This window comes from Osmerus eperlanus, chromosome 13, assembly GCF_963692335.1.
Source record: "Osmerus eperlanus chromosome 13, fOsmEpe2.1, whole genome shotgun sequence".
NCBI lineage: Eukaryota > Metazoa > Chordata > Actinopteri > Osmeriformes > Osmeridae > Osmerus > Osmerus eperlanus.
The window spans coordinates 318,602-342,316 of record NC_085030.1 but is presented as its reverse complement, the minus strand read 5'-3'; the positions used below and the strand labels follow the sequence as shown (position 1 = coordinate 342,316).

General features: G+C 43.6%; 1 long non-coding RNA gene across 1 annotated transcript; it reads right to left on the bottom strand.

Annotated features, from left to right (window-relative positions):
* Nucleotides 1–702: 702 nt before the first annotated feature.
* LOC134032545 (uncharacterized) lies at nucleotides 703–3,768 on the bottom strand. The gene is made up of 5 exons (XR_009932030.1): nucleotides 2,503–3,768; nucleotides 2,329–2,399; nucleotides 1,852–2,151; nucleotides 1,711–1,779; nucleotides 703–1,572 (listed from the first exon to the last, which is right to left on the bottom strand). It is a non-coding gene; the product is annotated as an uncharacterized LOC134032545 (long non-coding RNA).
* Nucleotides 3,769–23,715: the final 19,947 nt, after the last annotated feature.

The following is a 23,715-nucleotide window of genomic DNA, read 5'->3' as shown; positions in this document are numbered from 1 at the left end:
TGTTTCTCAACTGAGCTTGCAATTCACCAGTAACCAACATCAACATCACTCACAGAAATATTTAACCCTTGTGCTGCCTTCGGCTCACATGAGCCAAAGGTTCATTACGAACCATCGTTGTGTTTACCCAATTTTACCCAATACAAAAACAAAAATAATTTTCTTTTAACCTTTGCAATGTGGGGGGTCTGAGACAGCCCAACGGTTAAAAGAAAATGCTTCACTTTGTTTTTGTATGCGGTAAAGTTGTCGCAATACGACGGTGGGTCACAATGACTGATGGGTCAGAATGACCCGAAGATAACACAAGGGTTAAGCCTAATCTTTTAGATTTATGTAATGTAATTGCATATAGAATTTCCATTCATTTACATTACATAGTTTGAATTTAAACAAACTAATAAACTTAATATGATTTGTATTTGTCAATGTAATAAAACGTATTAGTTTGAAATGCATAAAAGCAGGTTTATGTTAATAAAGACTATTTGTTTGAAATGCATTATAGGCAGGTTTACAGGATAAACCCTATTTATTCAAAATGGATAAGATGCATGTACTTTTTATTAATACCCTAAGGATTTTAAATCCCAGAAAAGTTACGGTAAAAAACTGGCAGCTGTGGTTGCCTGAAATCTACTGTAAAAAATATGGTCGAAATGTTCTTCTGTTAACAGTATACTTAAAAGTGAACTGTAACATTTACAGTAAAAACTGGCAGTTTTGGTTGCTACAAAAAACATTCAAAACTGGTATGAAAAGTAAATACTTTTTTATTTACATTTATTCATTATTTAAATACCACAAAGTCAATACATACTTTGGACGTTGGCTTCAGCTTGCAGAACAAACATTTTGAATAATTGAAATCTTTACCAGAAAGCCACACATTCAATAACCTTAAGACAACGCATTCTACAGAATGGATTAATGAACCAAATTCTTGGGTTAGGGTTAGAACTTTGTTATGGGCGGGGGGTGGGGGGTTCGGACAGACCTTCCCCACCTGTTAAAAAAAATGATAGGAAACACTGCATAAGTACACATATAAACATAACTATTGCTATAGCCATCCTTTTCTAAACCAAACACTGCAATATAAAGGAAAACCCAGGCCCATTCTAACCTATTGAGTTTACAGGCTTACGATAAACAGCTTGCTGTAAAAGCATTTAGGACACACAATATGCTATAACTTATAACTGTGATATATTCTCGGGCTAAACATATTTTTATGTATCTTCACCCCAACTGATGTTCTGGGCGTTGATGGTTGTTTGTTGTGTGGTCAAGGCCAGAGGTAACATCTGGGGGGTATTCCAAGTAGCGGGTTTAGTGAAAACTTTGAGTTTACACCATCACCAAATACACCATCTCTTGGTCAGTTTTCTCCATTTGTTTTAACAAATGGAGTTTGTACAAGTCCTTAACTGGTAACTGGGAATACATTAGGATTACATTAAATCCCAGTTCTACACACAGAATTCACCTGCCATTTACTGAACATCTCACTGTCTGTAGCTGTGTTTTGGAGGTTGATGGACCCCTCTCCTGGCAAGGCTCATCCATGCTCTGTTCAACAGGATCAGACTGTGCATTTAGTTTTTACATTCATTACTCTCATCACTTCAGTGTACATTTTAAACTGACAATTACACCCAAGACTGTAAATAAAGTACATGGAGAGAGAATTATCATATATGTAGCTACCATATATGTAGGCCTCTCTGCAACCCCGTCTGTGGCAGCAGTCAATGTGTCCTCATCATCATCATCATCCTGTGATGAAAGGTATTGTTTCAGGATAGTCAACACTACTATGCATAATGGAGTATTGAGTGGCCTACTTACAAGTGGTACCGTTGTGCAAAGGCTTGCAGGAGGCTCAACCACTCGGATTACACCATCAGTGACTAGAAGTGGACCAGAGTGGAAAATGAAAACACATTCACACACATACTCGCACATACTTACATCTTATGTAGGCACTTGTGTCCTGTGGGGTGATTGGCTCTGATGAGCTTCCTCCAGGGATGCCTTCAGCCACTGGACAGCCAATGTTGTGGCTCAGAGCCAGCTCTTCTGCAGAGGTCAGAGGTGCTGGTGGTGGCCCTCCACCCGTTTTGCGTGCCTCTGCCTTCTTTCTATTTGCTGAATTGAACTCAGTGTTAATTTAAGCAAGATATCAGGCGACAGGACATTGTGTGTTTCCGCCACTACAGGATAAAATAGGCAATGAGGATATTCACTTTGTATGTCAAATATGATACCAAAGTGATGGAAGCTACAATCATGAACCTATAGGCCAAAAGGCTAAATATGCCTTACCTGTTTGTATTACGTTTTTATATTTCATTTTCAGTTGTTGCCAAGTGCGCTTCACGCCTGTGGGATTGCACCTATATGAACATTGTATTTGATTAAATTACAATTCCAACACTTTTTCACCTGTAATATTAACGGACATTAAATGTTCGATTTATGGACTAAATTCAAACTTACGTATTGACTCGATCAGCAATTCTTTCCCACGCCAATTGTCTGTCCTTTGCAGCTACAGCCGTATTACTTTTTTTCCTAAATATGTGCTCGGACTCGCCATACGCACGGATTAAAATTTCCAATTCCATTGCGGTGAAATAGGACGACCTTTTTTTGTCGCCTTTTTCCATGGTGAATCCTAGTATCGGAGCTCCATAGATGTTGGCTTTTAGTAGAACTCGTGCACGCGCTAAACTCAGAGTTGACGTACGTACTCCGAGTCGAATTAACTAATTCATATCAGGTGTTCTGGAACCGAATTTTCGGAGTTTCCCATGTTAGAGTAACTCAACTCTGAGTTCAGGGTTAATCTCAGAGTTTGTTAAACCCGCTACCTGGAATACCCCCCTGACGCACTCTACATAGGCTACATAACTGTTGGCTGCTCAAACACCATACCATTAGTACTATGGAATAGAATATATTTTCTAAGTTTAATTTTTTGTACAATGACAATAAAGATATTCTATTCTACTAATGGTATGGTACTATAAGGAATGAAGAAAACCATAAAATACATAAAAACATGTCTTCACTGTGGGAATCTGAAGCCAAGAGAAAGAGAGAGTTGAGTATTGGGGGGTCAGATGGCTGAGCGGTTAGGGAAGCGGGCTATTAATCTGAAGGTTGCTGGTTTGATTCCCGGCTGTGCTAAATGACTGTGTCCTTGGGCAAGGCACTTCACCCTCCTTGCCTCGGGGGAATGTCCCTGTACTTTCTGTAAGTCACTCTGGATAAGAGTGTCTGCTAAATGTAAATGTATTGCACTACTCAAGTCATTTTTTGATGAAGAAAAGAAAATCTAAGGAGACCTGTTACTAAAGACTATAAAAAATCCATAAAAAAACAATGTGCCAAGATTTTTGAACAATGTATCTACATATATATATCTGGTGAAGAGCTGTAGCATGGGCCAACATAATTATGACCATGATTCGTCATTAGGCTCCTTAACATCACTGCAAAAGAGCTGCAGTTCCTGTGCAGACAGGAGAACCTAGCAGAACAACCACCTCTCCAACTCTCCATCGTAGCCAAAGCCCACCTGAGAGGTCACGACAGCTAGCCAGACTCGTTAGATCAGAGAGGTATATTAACATCGCATCGTTTGAGTATCGTAAAAGTCGAGACTTCAGGACCCCGGGTTCTGGACTGGATGGAGTGCTACAGAGATGGCGTTCTGCTAGGTTCTCCTGTCTGCACAGGAACTGCAGCTCTTTTGCAGTGATTGTCTCCTATGTATGCACAAGAACACTGAAGCTATGCAAGTGTCTCTTTAGTACAGGTTTACTGTGCAACACTAGTTCACTCCAATGTTAATACTTAGCTCTAAAAATTGTATTTGCATTCGCCTGACCCACAGCTGAGTTAGCTAATAGTTAATCCTAAATTTGGAGCCTGGAAAACCTACACGTATATATAATTTGAACAGTACTTGCTACGAGTCTCTAGCTCAGGCAACATACTCTATGTTCCTATTTTACTGACGCCAGTCGCAAATTAGCCACCCTATCTGAAGGTTCTAGCATCGACCATGTGAGACTTAGAGCTAGCTATCAAACTAGACGAAAATGTTTGGTATCATGACGGATTTACTGGATTTGATTATTCAAAATAATGTAGTACGGTGGTATTAATGGCACAAGTAAAACATAAGTGCGCACACGGATTACTAGCAGATAAATTGGATGACTGCAGATATGTTACCGTTACAGAGCAAATGTTACCGTTACAGAGCAAATGTCACGATCCCGGCAGGCAGAGCTGAGTTACATTTACATGTATTCATTTAGCAGACGCTTTTATCCAAAGCGACTTCCAAGAGAGAGCTTTACAAAGTGCATATAGGTCACTGATCATAACAACAAGATAGCCACAAAAACATTGCGAGTAGCCAAAACATGAAGCACACATTATGAACAACCAAAGTAAGTGCCAAAGGGAAGAACCATAAGAGCATTTAGTTAAACAAGTTACAATTAAACAACATGAACCGCTATAAGTGCAAGTGTACCTGTGGAAAAAACAAGCAACAATAATAAAAACAATATATCACAGCGAGTACAAAAATTTTAAAATCAGTTACCACCAGGCCCGTAACGGAAACACATGAGGCCCCCCCGCAGAATAAGTCTGAAAGTGCCCCCCACCACATATGTAACGGATAATGTAATACAAATACCGACGGGACGAACAGGACCCCGACGCGATCAACTGAACTTTTTGGAACATTCTGAAGAGCCGTGTAATAAATGCAAGATATCAAAACTCAAGCTTGTCTTGTGAGGGAAATGTATTCAATAAGAAAAAAACGCTCAAACTGTTTGAGCGTTTTTTTCTTATACACATGTGCGCGTCTTTTAGCAAATCTGTGTGCAAAGTCTTTTACCACATCTCAACTGCACGCACATTCATTTTCTATGCTGGCCAGACCTGACAGCCTCTCTTGTGACATGGAGCTTCTGAGATGTTTTGATCAGTTTCAGCTTGGAAAATGACCTTTCAGCGCTTGCGACAGTCACGGGTATTGTCAGAAATAATTTGATGGCCGTGGCTACATCAGGCACACTTGATAGGTTGGAGTTGTGTTTTATTATTAGCGTGTTCGCTAAATCATATGTAACACAGGTACTTTTGTCTATGGGGACTTTTATTTTGACGATTTTATTTTCTCCGGCGCGCTAGCGGGAGATGCAAAGACTCCTGGGTAGGAGAAGAGCTAGCTAGCAAAAAGAAGAAGCTGACTTCATTGATCGCTGTAGAAGCTAACATTGTTACGTTGGAGCTGAGGACTTATGTAGAGCCGAAGTCGGTTAATGGCGGTATTGGACGGAGAATAGTGTGGCAGACTGGCTGAGGGCATGAGAGGGAGTTGCTGGAGCCGTGAGTCTCTTCTAGAACACTGTTGTTTTTTTGTAGTTTCTACTGGAGGCAATTTTGAGAGTCCTGCTATTTTTGTGAATCATTCATGAACAGTGTTGGAGCGAGATACGTTGATTTCATTCTACAAACCAATTGATTGCACTCGACAGTGAACAATAACGTAAGCGATCGTTTTTGAAGGAGTGGTTTATACGTTTTTTCGAGTTTTCTTGTTTTTTCTAAAGAGACTGACGATCGCCTGTGATTAAGATTTGATGTTGGAGAGACATTCTTTTTTTTCTTTGGCGATTTGGATTGCTCGTTTGTGCGTGCTGCATGCGAGCTAAGCTGTGCTGTGTGCGGGCTGAGCTACGCCATTTTGTGTCAGGAAGTTTTCCTGAGTTTTTTTGTTTACCCTGCCATCCTTACGACATCTCATTGTTCTGCCTCAGTTGTTAATCCTGTCATCAGAAATCTTCAAGTCAACGCATCAAAGTCGTCAGAAAGAAGACTGGTATAACAGTTCAACACACACACACACGGACATTTCACTAATACAAACTGTGTTTGAATGTACTAGGGGTCTCAACTGTGAATTTGAACTGTCGATTTGTGAATTCAAGTGTTCTAAGAAACATTTGAGGTGTTAAGAGGTTTTCTTTTAAGTGTTACATTTTATTAAGAGATCCAGAATAAGTTTATTGTATTTTTGTAACTTTTTGTTATTTTATCCTATTAAAGGAGATAGGGTAACATAAGGGAGGCAAAATAAATGACCTGTTGTTAAAATTAAGACATCTGACAATATCTTATCAAGTTACCTTGGGGTAGGGGCGTCTCACTGGCACTATTAGGATTAGGTGGGTGGGGATGTGGAGGTAGGCTTGTTTCCACCACATGCACTTCAGGAGGCCACCGTATCAATATACTTATCTGAAGCCTACCTTACTTATTCCTGTAGTACATAATAAAATAGTGTCAGGTAAAACATATACACAGAGTGCATATTGAGACTCAAAGCACTAGAGTGGGGACTAAGCTCCTTTCGCTCTTTAAGTCTTCCAGGGTAACACTCTAATTTCCCCTACAAGGCAAGACTTACAGTCTTGTTACACATAAATGGAGCAATTTTTTGTCGTGTGAATCTTGTAGAAAGCAATGACTGTACGTTTTACACGATCATAATATGTATATAACTGAAATACAATGACTTATTGTAACTTTGATTATGTTTTTTGTATGTTTAAATAGTCAAACGCAATCGCTGCAACTGCACGATACTACTGTCGCATAGCGTTACGTTATCATGTTTGCTAATAATGTCAGTTATGTAATATATTTTATAATTAAGCACTTTTTCTACTTTCTCTTTTTTTTGTAGTTTCACTCCATTTCAATGTTGTCAGCTTGATAGGAAGTCAATAAAGGAGCAAGGCTAATTTTCCTGGCTCTTGGAAAGGAGGCTCTGTTAACGCTAGGAAGCACAACACAGACAGAGCAGTACAGCTGTCAAAGTATAGGCAAACGTTAGCTACGTGGTACAGTAATGTTAGCTATAGCAAACAGTACAATACCTGTCTCTTCTGGCAGATGAGTGCATCCTTCACCGGCTGGTCGAAAAAGAAATTTGTAATTTTGGGAAGTTTGGCATTTAATTCAGAAATTTTCTGTTTTGAATGCCGCTTTTGGGCACCGCTTTTAAATGTGCGTTTCATTTTTCCTACGCTATGCTACAGTTAGCTACCTATTTGCAGCGGGCTCGCCGGTCTGTGTGACCATCTGACCTACTTCGTCATGTCACTTAACAAAGAAAGCACAATTAAATATACTTTCCTTTATTTTTATATCAACTCTGGAAACACAGACAAGACAATAAGACATCCCATGTAATTCAAATTGGATTTTTTTTTAAACGGGGGGCCTGCCACGCGAGGCCCCCCATCCCTGCGAGGCCCCCCCGCGGTGCGGGGGCTGCGGGGGTAATCTTTACGGGCCTGGTTACCACTAACCACAAGAGCAACAAGTCTCTAAGCAAGAGTCATTGTGATCCTTGAGGAAACTAACATTGGGTTAAGCGAACCATTCCTAAGTACCGTTGTACTGACAGAACAAGTGCGTCTTGAGCCTTTTCTTGAAGGTGGAGAGACAGTCAGTGTCTCTGATGGAGGTGGGGAGTTGATTCCACCACTGGGGGGCCAGACAGGAGAAGAGCTTGTGTTGGGACCGGGCGGTCTTGAGCGGTGGGACCACCAGGCGGTTGTCTGAAGAAGACCGTAGGTGACGGGTGGGGGTGTAAGGCTGCAGGAGAGACTTGATGTAGACGGGTGCAGTCCCGTTCACTGCTCGGAAGGTCAGTACCAGGGTCTTGAATCTGATACGGGCCATGATAGGTAGCCAGTGGAGAGAGATGAGGAGCGGGGTAACATGGGAGCGTCTGGGTAGATTGTAGACCAGGCGGGCCGCTGCGTTCTGAATCCTCTGAAGAGGGCGGGTTGCACATGCTGGGAGACCAGCGAGCAGCGAGTTGCAATAGTCCAACTTGGAGAGGACAAGTGCTTGGACTAGCAGCTGGGTGGAGTACTCAGATAGGTACCTCCTGATCTTCCGGATGTTGTAGAGGGTGAATCTACACGACCGGGAGACTGCAGCAATGTGGGCCGTGAGGGAGAGCTTGTCGTCCATGGTAACCCCAAGGTTCCTGGCAGAGGATGGTGTCCACTGGTGGCCCTGTGGGACACCAGTGGAGAGCTGGCGAGGGCCTGACAGTTTGCCTCCCCAGGAGACCTGGTAGGATCTTCCCAACAGGTAGGATGAGATCCACTGGAGTGCAGTGCCAGTGATGCCCATCTCAGAAAGTCTGGAGAGCAGGATCTGGTGGTTAACCGTATCAAACGCTGCAGAAAGGTCCAGCAGAATGATGACGGATGACCTGGAAGACGCTCTGGCAGACTGGAGGGCAGTGGTGACTGAAAGGAGGGCAGTCTCTGTGGAGTGGCCAGTCTTGAAGCCCGATTGGTTGGGGTCAAGCAGGTTGTTCTGAGAGAGAAAGTTTGACAGTTGGTTAGATACAGCACGTTCAATTGTTTTTGAAAAGAAGGGTAACAGTGATACCGGTCTGTAGTTCTGGAGGACGGCAGGGTTAAGGGAGGGTTTTTGGAGTAGAGGGTTAACTCTAGCCTGTTTGAAGGCAGAGGGGAAGGTGCCAGAGGTAAGAGAGGAGTTTAGGGCATGGAGAAGAAAAGTTATGATGGAGGGGGAGATGGTTTGAAAGAGAGGGGAGGGGATAGGATCAAGGGGACAGGAGGTGGGGCGATGAGAGAGAATGAGGTCAGAGATCTCTGCCTCAGACAGGGGAGAAAAAGAGTTTAGACATTTAGTTACCCTCTCACCCTCGAGGGTGAGAGGGTAGGAAAGGTGGGTTTAGGGAACGGACTGCTAATGTCGGCGAATTTTTTCTCAAAGAAGGAGGAGAAGTCGTCTGCTGTCAGGGTGGAGGGAGGGGGTGGGGGAGGTGGGTTAACCCTCGTGCTACCTTCGGGTCACATGACCCAAAGGTTCATAACGAACCATCGTTGTGTTTACCCAATTTTACCCAATACAAAAACAAATTAAAATAATTTTCTTTTAACCTTTGCAATGTGGGGGGTCTGAGACAGCCCAACGGTTAAAAGAAAATGCTTCACTTTGTCTTTGTATGCGGTAAATCTGTCGCAATACGACGGTGGGTCGCAATGACTGATGGGTCAGAATGACCCGAAGATAACACAAGGGTTAAGAAGGGTGGAGAAGGTAGAAAAAAGTTTGTGGGGGTTTGAAGCGGAATTAATTTTGTTCAGAAAGTGGCAGGAAGTGACGGACGCAAATTTGATTGTGACACCTGCGAATCTAAGGCGAAAGTGACAGACTCAAATCTGCTTGCGAGTCATTTCCTCCGCCATTATTTTAGAAATGAAAAGCTGCTGAAAGGGCTCCTCTTCTGCTACGTAGCCAAGATGGCTCCCGTGTAGGGCGAGTAGTGTCCATCGTTGTACACTGCATTTTTTGACCGTTTGCAGTGCGCCATCCGGGTACTTTCAGTGCCCTGAATTCTGCTGGTTCTGTCAGTGTAAGCGCCCTAAGCACTGAAAGTCAGTGCTCGAAGTGCACAAGGGCGCGGTAGTAGACACAGCCAGTGTGTTGATGCTACATGTACTTTTTAAATGACCACAACTTGCTCAATTTTCAACCGATTTTGAAACGGTTTGGTTTGTTATCAACGTCAGAGATGTCGATACACATGTAGCACCAACACAATGTTATGGGTGAGCGAGTTGACTGTAGCAAGATGGCCGCCATGTGCGGACATTCGACTCAGACCCCACCCCTCGCCCCTCGGCTTGAAGCAACGGCCCCGGTGGATGTAGGTGGTATAGGGGTTATGCGGAGCGCCCAGCGTTCGAACCGGAAAACAGATGTAATCGTTTCCGCTTCTCACTTCCGTACACATCTGCAGCGCTAGGTGATGCAAAGAACTTATATTGACAGAGAAGTTCAAGCATTTTATAAATTATATTACTCTCTACATTAGGCTAAGTGTGACAGGTAAGAATAAAGTGATGAGTTTATATAACGTTATAATAGCCTAACGTTAGACCGTTTCCCAGGAGGTAACCTAACGCTAGCTCTACACATTACAACGTTAGCCTACAGTACATACACAAATAAGTTATCAATGAAATATATGAATTCAGCAAATTAATTTAAGAAGCTCATTTTAATTGACTGTCATATCCATATAAATCATTATTCTGGTTTCTATGGATAGGACCTGCAGTTCCTAGAAGGAATTAAGTTTACTAGCCTACTACTAGACAAAAAAAACGTTAAAGTTAGCAGGTGCATAAGATTACGCTACCGACAAAATTACGTGTCAGGGTCTTTGGGAAAGCGATGAAAGGCATAAATACTGTCACATTGGTAGTTGTTGCAGTTGATTGCCGAACACTGCGTTCTTTGAGTCCACTTGGACTTCGTTGTCATATTGTGTCTCTTTCTGTGTAACTGTTATAACTAGCTAGTATGTAACTTTGTTACTATTAGTCCAGGCAAAGTAGCGTTTTACGACTAAATGTAAAAAAAAAAATTTGCAGCTTAGATTATTTCTATGAGGTGTCCAGAACAACATACTAAAAGTCCTAAGAAATCCTAGTTGAGGAAATATGTTAAATTCTCATCAATCCGAGATGTGTGCCAATAAGGCCAGGCAACATTACACCCCAATGGGGCTATTTTTTTCCTTTACTCCTATCAAAATGAAACTTTACACACTGAAACTACCCATGACAAGTAACATTTTTTGTATTACAAGTTCTTTAAAAATGAATGTTAATATGCAAATGAGCTATACACGAATCGAATATGCCCAAAATACACCCAAATAGGCTTAACTTTTTCCTTTACTCCTACCACAATAAAACTTAACATAGTAAAAGTATACATGAAAAGTAACTTTTTTTGTATTACAAGTTTCTTTTGAAATTAATTTGAATATGCACATGAGCTCCACACTTATTAGTGTGTTTGCTGCAAGAAAAAACACTATTGTTATTCTGCATACTCCCACTTTTTTCCGTCGCCTACTCCTTTCACACTGTTTAAGCTAGAAACACCGTTCAAACTTCATTTGATAAAGTCTGAACTGCTCTAGTGTGCTATTACTTTTCTCATTGATAACTTTTAAAGTTTTTATGGTATTAAAGTTTAAAGTGCTAAAAAAAATGAATGGGTTTCAATGGTTCAGAATGTTCAAGTCAAATTCAATTGTGACGTCATGCACTGACAGAACTGTTTCTCACCGCGTCAATCTTTGACACTGTTTAACACTTTCCTGCCTGAATATGCAGACTTTTTCAAATAATATACCTGAACTGTTTATACCATTTTGAAGACAAGATTTTGGCCTTTCTAATGATGTAAATATGTATATGATCATGTTAGGCAAATCATCCTTTATCAAGACGATTTCACGGAGCCATTCTGACAAAAATCTTCTCCGTCTGCATTACGTTTTTAGAAAACCTCATTTTTAACCACTTTCACTACAAGATAGAGGATGAATTTGTGCGTACTTTTGTCGTGAATTCAGAACAGAAGACAGATTTAAGATAGACAATTTTGTTTAAAAGTTATGACCACTGAAGTGATGAGTGGGATAACGCAATTCCAAGCTAGCGCGATGGCTCTCCATAACTAAAAACGGTTCTACTTTTTTCCACAATCGACCAAATTGGCCAAACAAGGTATGTACATTGAACTTAAAGTGTACATAATCTAGCTAGATTATTTTTCTTTAAGAAAGTTTCAAAGAAATCTGCAAAAATCTAGGCTCAACACTGTCATATCCGACTGTCACGAACAGCCAAACCGGGGTCACGAAAGGTTTACTGCAGCTGGCGTTACTACGAACAAAAGCTTCGTAACTGAAAAGTTTTTACTTTTAGTTGACGATATTGAACACAGACGTCAAGAAACTTGTCTTTACTCTAAATATATTCTCCGTTTTCAATTTGAAGCAGTAAATCTAACACAGTAGGAATTCTCCCACGACATCCGCTCGCTCCGCTTTGACAAATATGTTTTCTCAGTCCACCATACATTAGACAAGCTAATTTTCGAGCACTTTCAATACAGGATACAGGCCATGTTAGAGTTGATATATATACATAATTGTGTGGGCAATGTAGAACAGCAGACAGATTTGAAATATGATCTTTTGTTTTAAAGTTATGGCCATTCTAGTGACGAGTGCTTACAACGCTAGCTACGACTGTCATCATACAGTACTGTAGCTGCCATAGAACGGCGAAACTAGTATACGTCTATCGTTCGTTACCTACAAACAAATGCTTCGTAACAGTATTTACTTTTTATCGGCGATATTGACAACAGAGGTTAAGGAACTTGTCTTTAATCAAAAGATCGTCTCCGTTTTCAATTTGAAGCAGTATCTAGCTTACTGTAGGAAATCTCCGATTGCATCCTCTCTCTAGCTTCTTCGGCTAAAGATGGACGACAATGACGATGCATGCATTATTCACGCCTACGGTGTTAATACAGTCTGTAAAAATACCACTTTGACACACTTGCAAGAAATGATCCGCTGGATAGATGTAGCATGATCTTATTTACCACCCACAATAGTTCTGCTTTTTTTGCAGCAGCATTCTGAGTTAGAGTAGCTAGCTTTTCCAGTTGCACAACAAAGTCACATAATGTGACGAGATTGAATTTAAAAAACTCACCAGGGACAACGACAACATCGGCAACCCTGGACTATGGATTATTATTTTGATGTCATCTTTAAATTAAGTGTCTGAACAGGACTGGTTGTGCAGGCACACATGAGTTTCTCCTTCATCTTGAACCTAAAACCTACATTCTAGGTTAGAAATGTTGACAATGACTAACAGTTGCTACGTTACAAGAAACAAGGAACCAATCCGATTGGCCAACGCTCTTCACTTTTCAACTTTTTTCTGTTTCTACATCTTTCAATTATTAATACTTTTCAGAATGGGTTTTATTCGCCAAGAAACATCACACAGACAAGGAATTTACTGTGGCAGGAAGGTGCACACATTAAACATATAATAATCTTAAATAAGAAGTGTACAAGCGCGTTAACGTGAGACTCTTATCGGGCGATAAAAAAATATCGCCGTTAATCTATTCTCAAAGTTGGGTTGGGAGCTGGGTCTGTACTACGCAAGCTATAATGACTTTCACCTTGATATTTTAGCGCGGATGTATACCTAGCCGAATTGCACTGTAGAGGGCGAGAACGAGTCTTTGAACCTGTGTGTATGCCTTGTGTATGAAATTATCACATCAAACGTAACGTGCTAACATGGATGCAGCTATGAAGCCGCCTGGTTTGCTTCAGGGAAAATGTATTTTTAAGAAGCTTCCCAATGGAAACCTCGACAAGACTAAGGTTGTTTGCACCTTGTGCTATGCGGAATTAGTTTACTGTAGGAGCTCTTCCAGTCTCAAATACCACCTAAACGCAAAGCATCCCTAGCTAATGCGGAAGATGCCGGGCCAAGCACTGATGTAGCGCAGGGGAAGAGTCGTCGTCAAACTACTGTTTGAGTGCAACCGAGGCAAGCCCGTCAGCACAGCTCTATCAGCCAAGCTAACTAATCTAATAAACAGTTAATAAACACAAGTACATCTTATTGGACATAATTTATTTTCATCACCAATTATATAGAACAGCTTTCTCAAGCAGTTTGTGATGCATTTTGGAAACAGGAGATGAGCCCCTGGTCTAATGCGCCACCTGGCTTGAGAAACCCGTTCTCAAAGACTTACTTTTAGTCATTATTTGGGTAGCACACATATTCTGAATGCCTTCGGTGGAATTCAAATGAGCCATTTTAATCTAGATTAACGCCAAAATTACAGTGAGATTAATCTAGATTAAATAATCTATGCCCACTACTACTTTTAACGATTAAAAATGTATGAAAGTCAATAAGATACTCTTTTCATCACTGTTTTTTCTCCATTTTCAACAGTAAGAAAATATCGCAATGCATAACAATGACAGATATACTTTTAACACTTTTTCTCACCATTTTCTTTTTAAAGCACATACCTCTTTTAAAATGTTTGTACATTTACATTTAGTCATTTAGCAGACGCTCTTATCCAGAGCGACTTACAGTAAGTACAGGGACATTCCCCCCGAGGCAAGTAGGGTGAAGTGCCTTGCCCAAGGACACAACGTCATTTTGCACGGCCGGGAATCGAACCAACAACCTTCTGATTAATAGCCCGACTCCCTAACCGCTCAGCCATCTGACCCCCTTGTAAAACCTTCTTCACTATTCAAGCCATCAAAACAATCGTTTCAACTGCTTTCAGCAAACACACACATTTTCTTCAGGAAATGTACCTTTCTAGTTGAATATGCTCTAATTTGAATAGGCAGAAACACCATTTATATGACAAATACATCGGCCCAATCTTCATCCAATCATCCTTCTGCCAATGACCTGATGGTCATTATTGGCATAAATCTCCCATCCAAAACATGCCACCCCCAGTCTTTTGGTCTATATGTTCACTTCCCCCTTTCCACTCCATCATTTGGTAAAAGACCCGAAGACTATGGAACTTTGCAGCTGTTGACGTTGGAGGGATAGTTACATTTATGCATTTAGCAGACGCTTTTATCCAAAGCGACTTCCAAGAGAGAGCTTTACAAAAGTGCATAGGTCACTGATCATAACAACGAGATAGCCCCAAACATTGCGGATAGCTAAAACATGAAGCATACATTGTGAAAAACCAAATAAGTCCCAAAGGGAAGAACCATAAGAGCATGTTTAGACAAGTTACTATTAACCCTTGTGTTATCTTCGGGTCATTCTGACCCATCAGTCATTGTGACCCACCGTCGTATTGCGACAACTTTACCGCATACCAAAACAAAGTGAATCATTTTCTTTTAACCGGTGGGCTGTCTCAGACCCCCCACATTGCGATGGTTAAAAGAAAATTATTTTTATTTGTTTTTGTATTGGGTAAAATTGGGTAAACACAACGATGGTTCGTTATGAACCTTTGGGTCATGTGACCCGAAGGCAGCACAAGGGTTAAACAACATGAACTTCAGAAGTGCAAGAGTGTACCTGTATAAAAAGCAAGCAACAATAATATAATTCACAGCGAGTACAATAACTTTGTCAGTTACAACTAACCAACAAGAGCAACAAGTCTCTCAATAAGAGTCATTGTGATCCTGGAGGAAACTAACATCAGGTCCAGCCAATCATTCCTAAGTACAGGAACAAGTGCGTCTTGAGCCTTTTCTTGAACGTGGGGAGACAGTCAGTGTCTCAGATGGAGGTGGGGAATTGATTCCACCATTGGGGGGCCAGACAGGAGAAGAGCTTGTGTTGGGACCGGGCACTCGAGCGGTGGGACCACCAGACGGTTGTCAGAAGAAGACCGTAGTTGGCGGGTGGGGGTGTAAGGCTGGAGGAGAGACTTGATGTAGTCGGGTGCAGTCCCATTTATCGCTCGGAAAATAAACTGAATCTCCACTATATTACGCTGCACCTCAAAATGCTTCTGACCTTAGATCACAATACTTTCTTTTAGCAATTTACATTTTTTATTGCTGCATACATAGCCTAACTCTTACATACATATACAGTACATTTGCCTCAACCCTTACTGTAGTGCTGGGCTTGTGCTATTGTTTTTAAGTTTCTGTGCAGGCATGAACAGGGGGGACAACCTGGATATTGAGCTCTGAGTAATGAGCTGTCTGAAAGAGCAGTGTCATTACACACTGCTGTGCCAGCTTTGCACGAACACTGACTGGAGGTCATGACGACAGGTTCTGAATCACTTAGCACTATCTGTGTAAAGTACACAAAGAGACAATTAGACAAACATTGATACTGATGTATCCTTTCAAGTGTTTTTGAACTACTATTTTGCTACTATTCAGATAACGCTGAATTAAGAATTGGCCTAGTAAAGTTGCTGGGGTAAGTTTATTGAGGGCAAATCAACTTTGCCCCAATTACCTTACTTCTCCACTAACAGGTAGACTATAGCCATTTATCAAGTGTCTCAGAAGAATGTTTACATAGTCAAGAACATGCTCATGGTCAAATGAAAGCAGTTGTAATGTACGCATGATGAACGCATGCTATGCTGCAGTCATTGAACTGGAACAGACTGCAAAATTGAACAGAATACCCAAACCCATCCCTAAACATTAGCCTACTCTCAAGCTGTGTGGTTTTTTATTCTTCTGCATGGACCTGTGACAAGCTGCTCTGACACTGATAGTACCGGTCAGCCTGTCTTTGTTTGAAACTGGTGGACAAGAAGATACAGCATTCATCCATTCAGTACTTTTATCATTATTCTAACAATATTTTAGAAATCTGAAACACCTGCCAGAACAGCAGTCTACATTAGACCTACAGTCGACACATTAGACCTACAGTCAGATGGATTACATAACGGTTGACCAGCATAAACATACAAGACATCGTAGTAATTATACTGTTGGTACTATATAACCCCATCGCAAAAATGCAGTCTTCGTTTGACCGTTTTAATCGTCTGCGAGCAAAAATAAAATACTAAACTACTGATAGCATACAAGTCTAAACTAACTACTGATAGTTAGCTAGGCTAACACTATCGCTATATCTGATGCCATTAGCAAAAGCTACATATATTACATACCTTTATAATTATGAATAAATGAGGCGTAAAACTTAAATACCTTGTCTAACAGAGTACTCGGGGCTCTGGACGTCCGTTTGGCAATACGGTGTACATCGGAAATTGTAACTAGAGAGGGTACAATTTCTGGGGAAATTGTAGGGTGTGCTTGCTTGCGTCGGTTGCACAGGGGTCCGTTTTATAATGACATTTTTACAACTGATATTTCTGTATATTTTATATAAAAATGCATACTTATTATTTATAAAGATTACATAGTGTTACGTACGCCTCTTGGAGGAGGGAACGCAACGCCCCGCTGCTAGTAAGCCCCCCCTAGTGGAGTCAGAGAACGGGTGTGGGGTCGTAGGTGTGAGGAAAGGACACAAAGACTGTGGTACCGTTCACGGGGCTATTTATTTGCCAAAACACGGTAATATGGGGGAAAGGGCTGGACGGAACCAAAGCAAAGAAAGTAAAAGAAATCACACCCCTAACTCACGCGCCAGTCGCGCACTAAACAAAAATACAGGGGGTGGTCCGCCCAGATCTTACCTAGTGTGCATAGACAAGCCTAAGCACTCCCAAGGTGCCTTCCCCTTCCCCCTGGGAACAGAAAAGAATACAGGTTATGTCTGTCACACAGAAAAATTATAACTGAAAATATGGTTGGCACAAAAGCAAAACGCGTAGCACAGTAACACAGTTCACACCGAGAGCAACACAATAACAGACTCTAACACAGAACAACACAATACCAGACCACAGACCACAGTCATCTCTCCCCTCTGTCACTTGGCAGAGACACAGAGCTTTTATGCAGTGGCGGAGATTGAATCCAGCTGCAATCAATGAGGGGGGGGGGGAGGAGCCAGAGCTCCACTCAGAGGGGGATCCTAAAAGGGAAACACAGACAACTCCAACAACATAGGACTGGGGAACATACGAAGCAGCACGCGACAGCGCATCGGCGACTACGTTCGCCGCACCCTTCACATGCTGGATTGTCAGATTGTAGCCCTGCACAATCAGAGCCCAACGCATCAGGCGACGGTTCTGATTGTACATTTGTTTCAGAAAGACCAACGGATTGTGGTCGGTGAAGACCACAACAGGTAGGGCACTAGAGCCCACATAAACTTCAAAAAACTGTAAGGCCAGTAGTAGAGCTAGCGTTTCTTGCTCAATGGTGGAGTACCTCGACTGACACGCATTGAATTTACGGGAAAAGAAACTGACAGGTCGGTCTACTCCCTGCACATCCTCCTGTAAAAGGACTGCACCTACCCCAACCATACTGGCATCTATCTCTAACTTAAAAGGTATATCAAAGTTGGGGGCAGCAAGCACAGGGGCACTGCAGAGTGCCTGTTTGGCAGACTCGAAAGCACCTTGGCAAGCCGGTGACCACGCAAATGGGACTTTAGGGCTAAGCAAGGATGTAAGGGGAGCTACCACTGCCGAGAAGTTTTTACAGAACGTACGATAGTACCCTACCATCCCAAGGAACCTGCGCAACTGACGACGAGTGGTGGGAGCAGGAAAAGCAACGATCGCTTCTACTTTACCCGTTAAGGGGCGCACCTGACCTCGTCCCACCTGTTTCCCCAAGTATGTCACGGTAGCCTTCCCAAACTCACATTTTGCCAAGTTGAGGGTCAAAGAAGCCCTCTCCAACCGTTGAAACACCAAATCCAAAGTACTGACATGCTCGGCCCAACTCGAGGAATGTATTACCACGTCATCAAGGTAAGCGGTACAATTCGGCATCCCTGCGAACACAATATTTACCAGCCGCTGGAAAGTAGCAGGAGCGTTGCACATGCCGAAAGGCATCACGGTGTACTGCACAAAGTCGTCAGGCGTAACGAACGCTGAGATGTCAGAGGCTCGGGGGGGTTAAAGGCACTTGCCAATAACCTTTTAGCAGGTCTAATTTACTAACATAAGCCGCAGAACTGATCCTATCCACACAATCGTCTATTCGAGGTAGAGGAAAAGAATCAGGAACCGTAACGGCATTCACACGGCGGTAGTCCGTGCACAGACGGGATGTACCGTCGGGTTTGGGGACGAGAATGCATGGGGAACTCCAGGAGCTGTTACTGGGTTTAGCCATGCCATTCTGCAGCAAATAGGCCACCTCACTTTTCATTATCTCCCTTTTCTTACAGTTTTCCCGGTACGGGTGTTGGCGAATAGGGACAGCTTTCCCCACATCCACGTCATGCTCCAAGACTGACATGCGACTAGGAACGTCCTGAAACACACTGAGAAAACGGTTTATCAACAATATAAGGTCCTTTTTCTGGTCACTAACTAAGTGCTCCATTTGAGAGGGTAGCCTTGTCAACATCTCTGAATTACATAACCGCTCACACTGCTGTAATGTATGGCGCAACTCCAACCCGTCCTCCTCGTCCTCAAAACCAGGCTGCTCCAGCACCACCGCAGCCACACTTGAGATGACGGCTTGGACTGGCGCACCCGGAGAGCTGTTGGGAGAGTCACGCACATGGTATGCTTTGAGCATGTTAACATGACACATACGGGACGACCGTCTACGCTCTGGGGTTTTCACCACGTAGTTGGTGTCACTTATTTTTCTTTCCACAACATATGGCCCTGAAAAGCAGGCTGACAGAGACGAACCAGGGACAGGCAGCAACACTAAAACCTGATCACCTGGGTTAAAAGAACGGCTTACAGCCTTCTTGTCGTAGCGGCCTTTCATGCGCTTTTGAGCTGAGGAGAGCGACTCTTGGGCCAGCATGCATGCAGCATGCAGTCTCTCCCGCATCTGACTCACGTACTCCAACACATTCTTAGGGACGCTACCAAGTATGGGTACAGGTGACAGGATCTGCTCCTTCAGAACTTTTAGCAGACCCCGTGGTGTGTGTCCAAACACCAGGTCAGCAGGGCTGAAACCTAGGGACTCTTGAACAGTCTCCCTGATGGCAAACAGGACGAACGGTACTCCCTCATCCCAGTTGTTACTGGTATCCATACAGTATTTGCGCAGCATTGCTTTGAGCGTCTGATGCCAGCGCTCGAGGGCTCCTTGACTCTCCGGGTGGTATGGACTGGAGACCTGATGGGCAATAGACAACCTCTTTAACACACTGGCAAATAGCTTAGACATAAAGTTGGTTCCCTGATCGGTTTGGATAACTTTTGGCAGTCCAAACGTGGAGAAAAACTTAACTAGAGACTTCACAACTGACTTAGCCGCAATGGTACGAAGAGGGATAGCCTCTGGGTATCGAGTAGCACTGCACATAAGTGTAAGCAAAAACTGGTTGCCGGACTTAGCTTTTGGCAACGGACCCACACAGTCCGCGATCACCCGTTCGAATGGCTCCCCCATCACGGGGATCGGGTAGAGTGGTGCCCGAGGAATGACTTGGTTGGCCTTCCCAGTGAGCTGACACACATGACAAGTTCTACAGAATTGGACAACATCAGACTTCAAACCTGGCCAGAAGAAATGACGAAGGACTCTGTTATAGGTCTTTGTAATCCCTAAATGCCCAGACCACGCCTGGTCATGGGCGAGCGACAGCACCTGGTGTCGGAACGGCTTAGGGACCACCACCTGCAACACTACATCACTCCAGTCACCAGTATTACACGACCACTTACGCGTCAGCACGCCTGCCTCCAGTGTATAGGCAGTGTCCCTAGTCTTGGCGCTTTCAGCAGACACCACAGAAGCAAAACATTTCTTGAGACCAACGTCTTGCTGTTGACATTCGATCACCTTTTCAGGTGTAACTGATAGAAGGATTTCATGTAACTGGGGCGCTTTACCTTCTACGGGAGGAGCCTTGGGCTCCGCGGACTGACAACTCGGGGTGGGGTGATCTTGCTCATCACTCTTGAACATAGAACCGGACAAGTCCACCACGTCTCCCAGCTTGTGGGATTGTGCCCTCGTTAACACACAAGACGGAAATACATGGGGGAAATCCTGCACTAGCTTTTCGTCTGCAGGTGTATTCTCTGGGATCTCTGACACCTCCAACACAGGGGTAACGCTACTGCCGGCGATGTCATTCCCCAGTAGAAATGTGACTCCCTTCACTGGCAGTTTGGACACCACACCAACACGGAACCGGCCTGAAACCAGGTCTGACACTAAGTGGACCCAGTGTAACGGTACAGGGATGGTTTTAGTCTCGATACCCTGTAATAAGACATGCGAGCCACAATATGACTCGTCGGACCAAGGTAAAACACCGGTGACTATTATGGACTGCGCAGCCCCCGTGTCTCGTAGGATTCTTATGGGCTGACCAGCCTTTCCGGTCAAGGAGACACACCCGTTAGACAGGAATGGCGCATTGCTGGGATCCGGTTGGACAGCTTTTGGGCTTACAAGTTGGTCCAACCGACCACCCTTAGTCTGCACCAGACCCACGCTTTTGGGTTTAGGGGCTGGTGACCCGGAATGATTCGGCTTGCCTTTCAGAACCGGACAAACCGCAATCATGTGACCTGTTCGGTGACAATAATAACGTTCACGGTCGTTGGAGGGACTTCCTGTAGCAGACTGGCGCTGTTTTTGGCCGGGCGTGAAAACGAGATGCCCCAAACACTGTCTTGTGTGTGAGAGCATACTCGTCTGCCATTACGGCGGCTTGGGCCAATGTCGCTACTCTCTGTTCATTCAGATGAACAACAACCCTGTCGGGCAGGTGATTCTTAAACTCCTCCAACAGCATCAACTCCCTAACATCAGCAAAGGTTTTAGCTTTGCTGGCTAAACACCAACGGTCAAACAAGGACTCTTTGTCTCGAGAAAACTCAACAAAAGTCCGGTGCGTGGGCTTTTTGTGGATTCTGAAGCGCTGCCTGTAGGCTTCAGGCACCAACTCGTAAGCACGCAACACGGTTTCTTTAACTACTTCATAGCGCAAGCTGTCTTCCAGGGAAAGAGCAGCTACTACCTCCTGGGCTTTCCCAGTCAACCTGCACTGCAACAGGAGAGACCAGACGTCTTGAGGCCATTTCAGTGCAGCGGCCACACGCTCAGAAGCCGAGAAATAGGAGTCGACTTCGGACTCGCGAAAGGGCGACACTAAAGCAATGTTTTTGCTGACGTCGAATTTATCTGTCTGACTGGAAAGAGGAGAAGACCCGCGGACGCCTGCCTCTAACTCCAGCTGTCGAATCCGAACCTTCGCCTCCAAATCAGCATCTATTCTCCGTTTCTCCAGCTCTAACTCATATAGTCTGGCCTGCTCTCTCTCCTTCATCTCGCTCTCTAACCTGGCCAGCCTCACTCTGAGTCTAGCCGTAGTGGAACCAGGAGTGCCCCCAGCGCTGACTGAGGACAATCTGTCCGGAGAAGGTGGTGTCTTGTCCTCCTGCTCTTCTTCCCTTTTCTCGCCAATGACCAACACCCCTTTCTCCACTAAACCAACCTTAACCAAGGCCAAAAGCTTAGCCTTACGGGCCTGCTTCTGCTTCGGGATCGCCAAGCCATAGTGGTCAGCCACGGCAATGAGGTCTTCTTTAAGCAACCCCTCCAACTGATCAACAGAGGGCGCTTCTCTAAACCTGGAAACGGCTGCTGAGGCCGCCATAGCGTAAACGCTCCAAATCCGCTAAATGCTCTTTACACAAAACCAAGCCTCACAACCCTATACCACCACACCACAATCCCTAAACCACAGAGAGCTGAGAGCAGCTGGGTGTCGTGGATCAAAGATCCCGGATGAGCCCCCATTCTGTTACGTACGCCTCTTGGAGGAGGGAACGCAACGCCCCGCTGCTAGTAAGCCCCCCCTAGTGGAGTCAGAGAACGGGTGTGGGGTCGTAGGTGTGAGGAAAGGACACAAAGACTGTGGTACCGTTCACGGGGCTATTTATTTGCCAAAACACGGTAATATGGGGGAAAGGGCTGGACGGAACCAAAGCAAAGTTAGTGCGCCAGTCGGCGCACTAAACAAAAATACAGGGGGTGGTCCGCCCAGATCTTACCTAGTGTGCATAGACAAGCCTAAGCACTCCCAAGGTGCCTTCCCCTTCCCCCTGGGAACAGAAAAGAATACAGGTTATGTCTGTCACACAGAAAAATGATAACTGAAAATATGGTTGGCACAAAAGCAAAACGCGTAGCACAGTAACACAGTTCACACCGAGAGCAACACAATAACAGACTCTAACACAGAACAACACAATACCAGACCACAGACCACAGTCAGCTCTCCCCTCTGTCACTTGGCAGAGACACAGAGCTTTTATGCAGGGGCGGAGATTGAATCCAGCTGCAATCAATGAGGGGGGGGAGGAGCCAGAGCTCCACTCAGAGGGGGATCCTAAAAGGGAAACACAGACAACGCCAACAACATAGGACTGGGGAACGTAACACATAGATTTAAAAGCATTTTTTTGCTGCTCATTTACAACTGAAAATACGAGTTAAGTGTAGAATGAAATAGATATCTTCTCATTTCCCCTGCAAGAGGCAGCCTAGCTCATCGTTGAATCAAAACGAATAAATTTGGCAGACCGGTGTAAAAATTGACCTAATCTCTATGACTTAAACGTCCTTTTAAGTTTTCCCTTATCGTGATATTTTCAGGCATTTAGCCTACTCATTGCATTCATTCATTAATAAAGAACCCCCTTTGAAGATTATTCTACGACGTTACCGGCAGTAGAAGATGGAATCGCGATTCAAACAGTACCATCTGCTAACTGAAAATATGCCCCCCAAAACGTAAATAAGCTTGACATTTATTTAGTGGAAGATCGCTCATTCACAAAAAGCTTACTGGTAGCGATCATTGTCAGTAACAACGCAAAATGCGATATAGCCCTGTGTGGAGAAGCTGCCCCGGTAAATTGTACTACTACGGTACAGTAGCCTACTAGACTACTGCTGTGTTCGTCTTGGTAGCGATTGCGTTGGTTGAATTGGATTTAACGTTCCGTTGAACGGTTTAGGCTGAAATTAATTATTTTCATGAACAGATTGACAAAGTTTAGGCTGTGGCAATGAAGTTCAGGTTAGTAGTTAGACTTTTGATTTAAGTAAGGGGAGTGCCGAACATGTTCTGTCGCCGT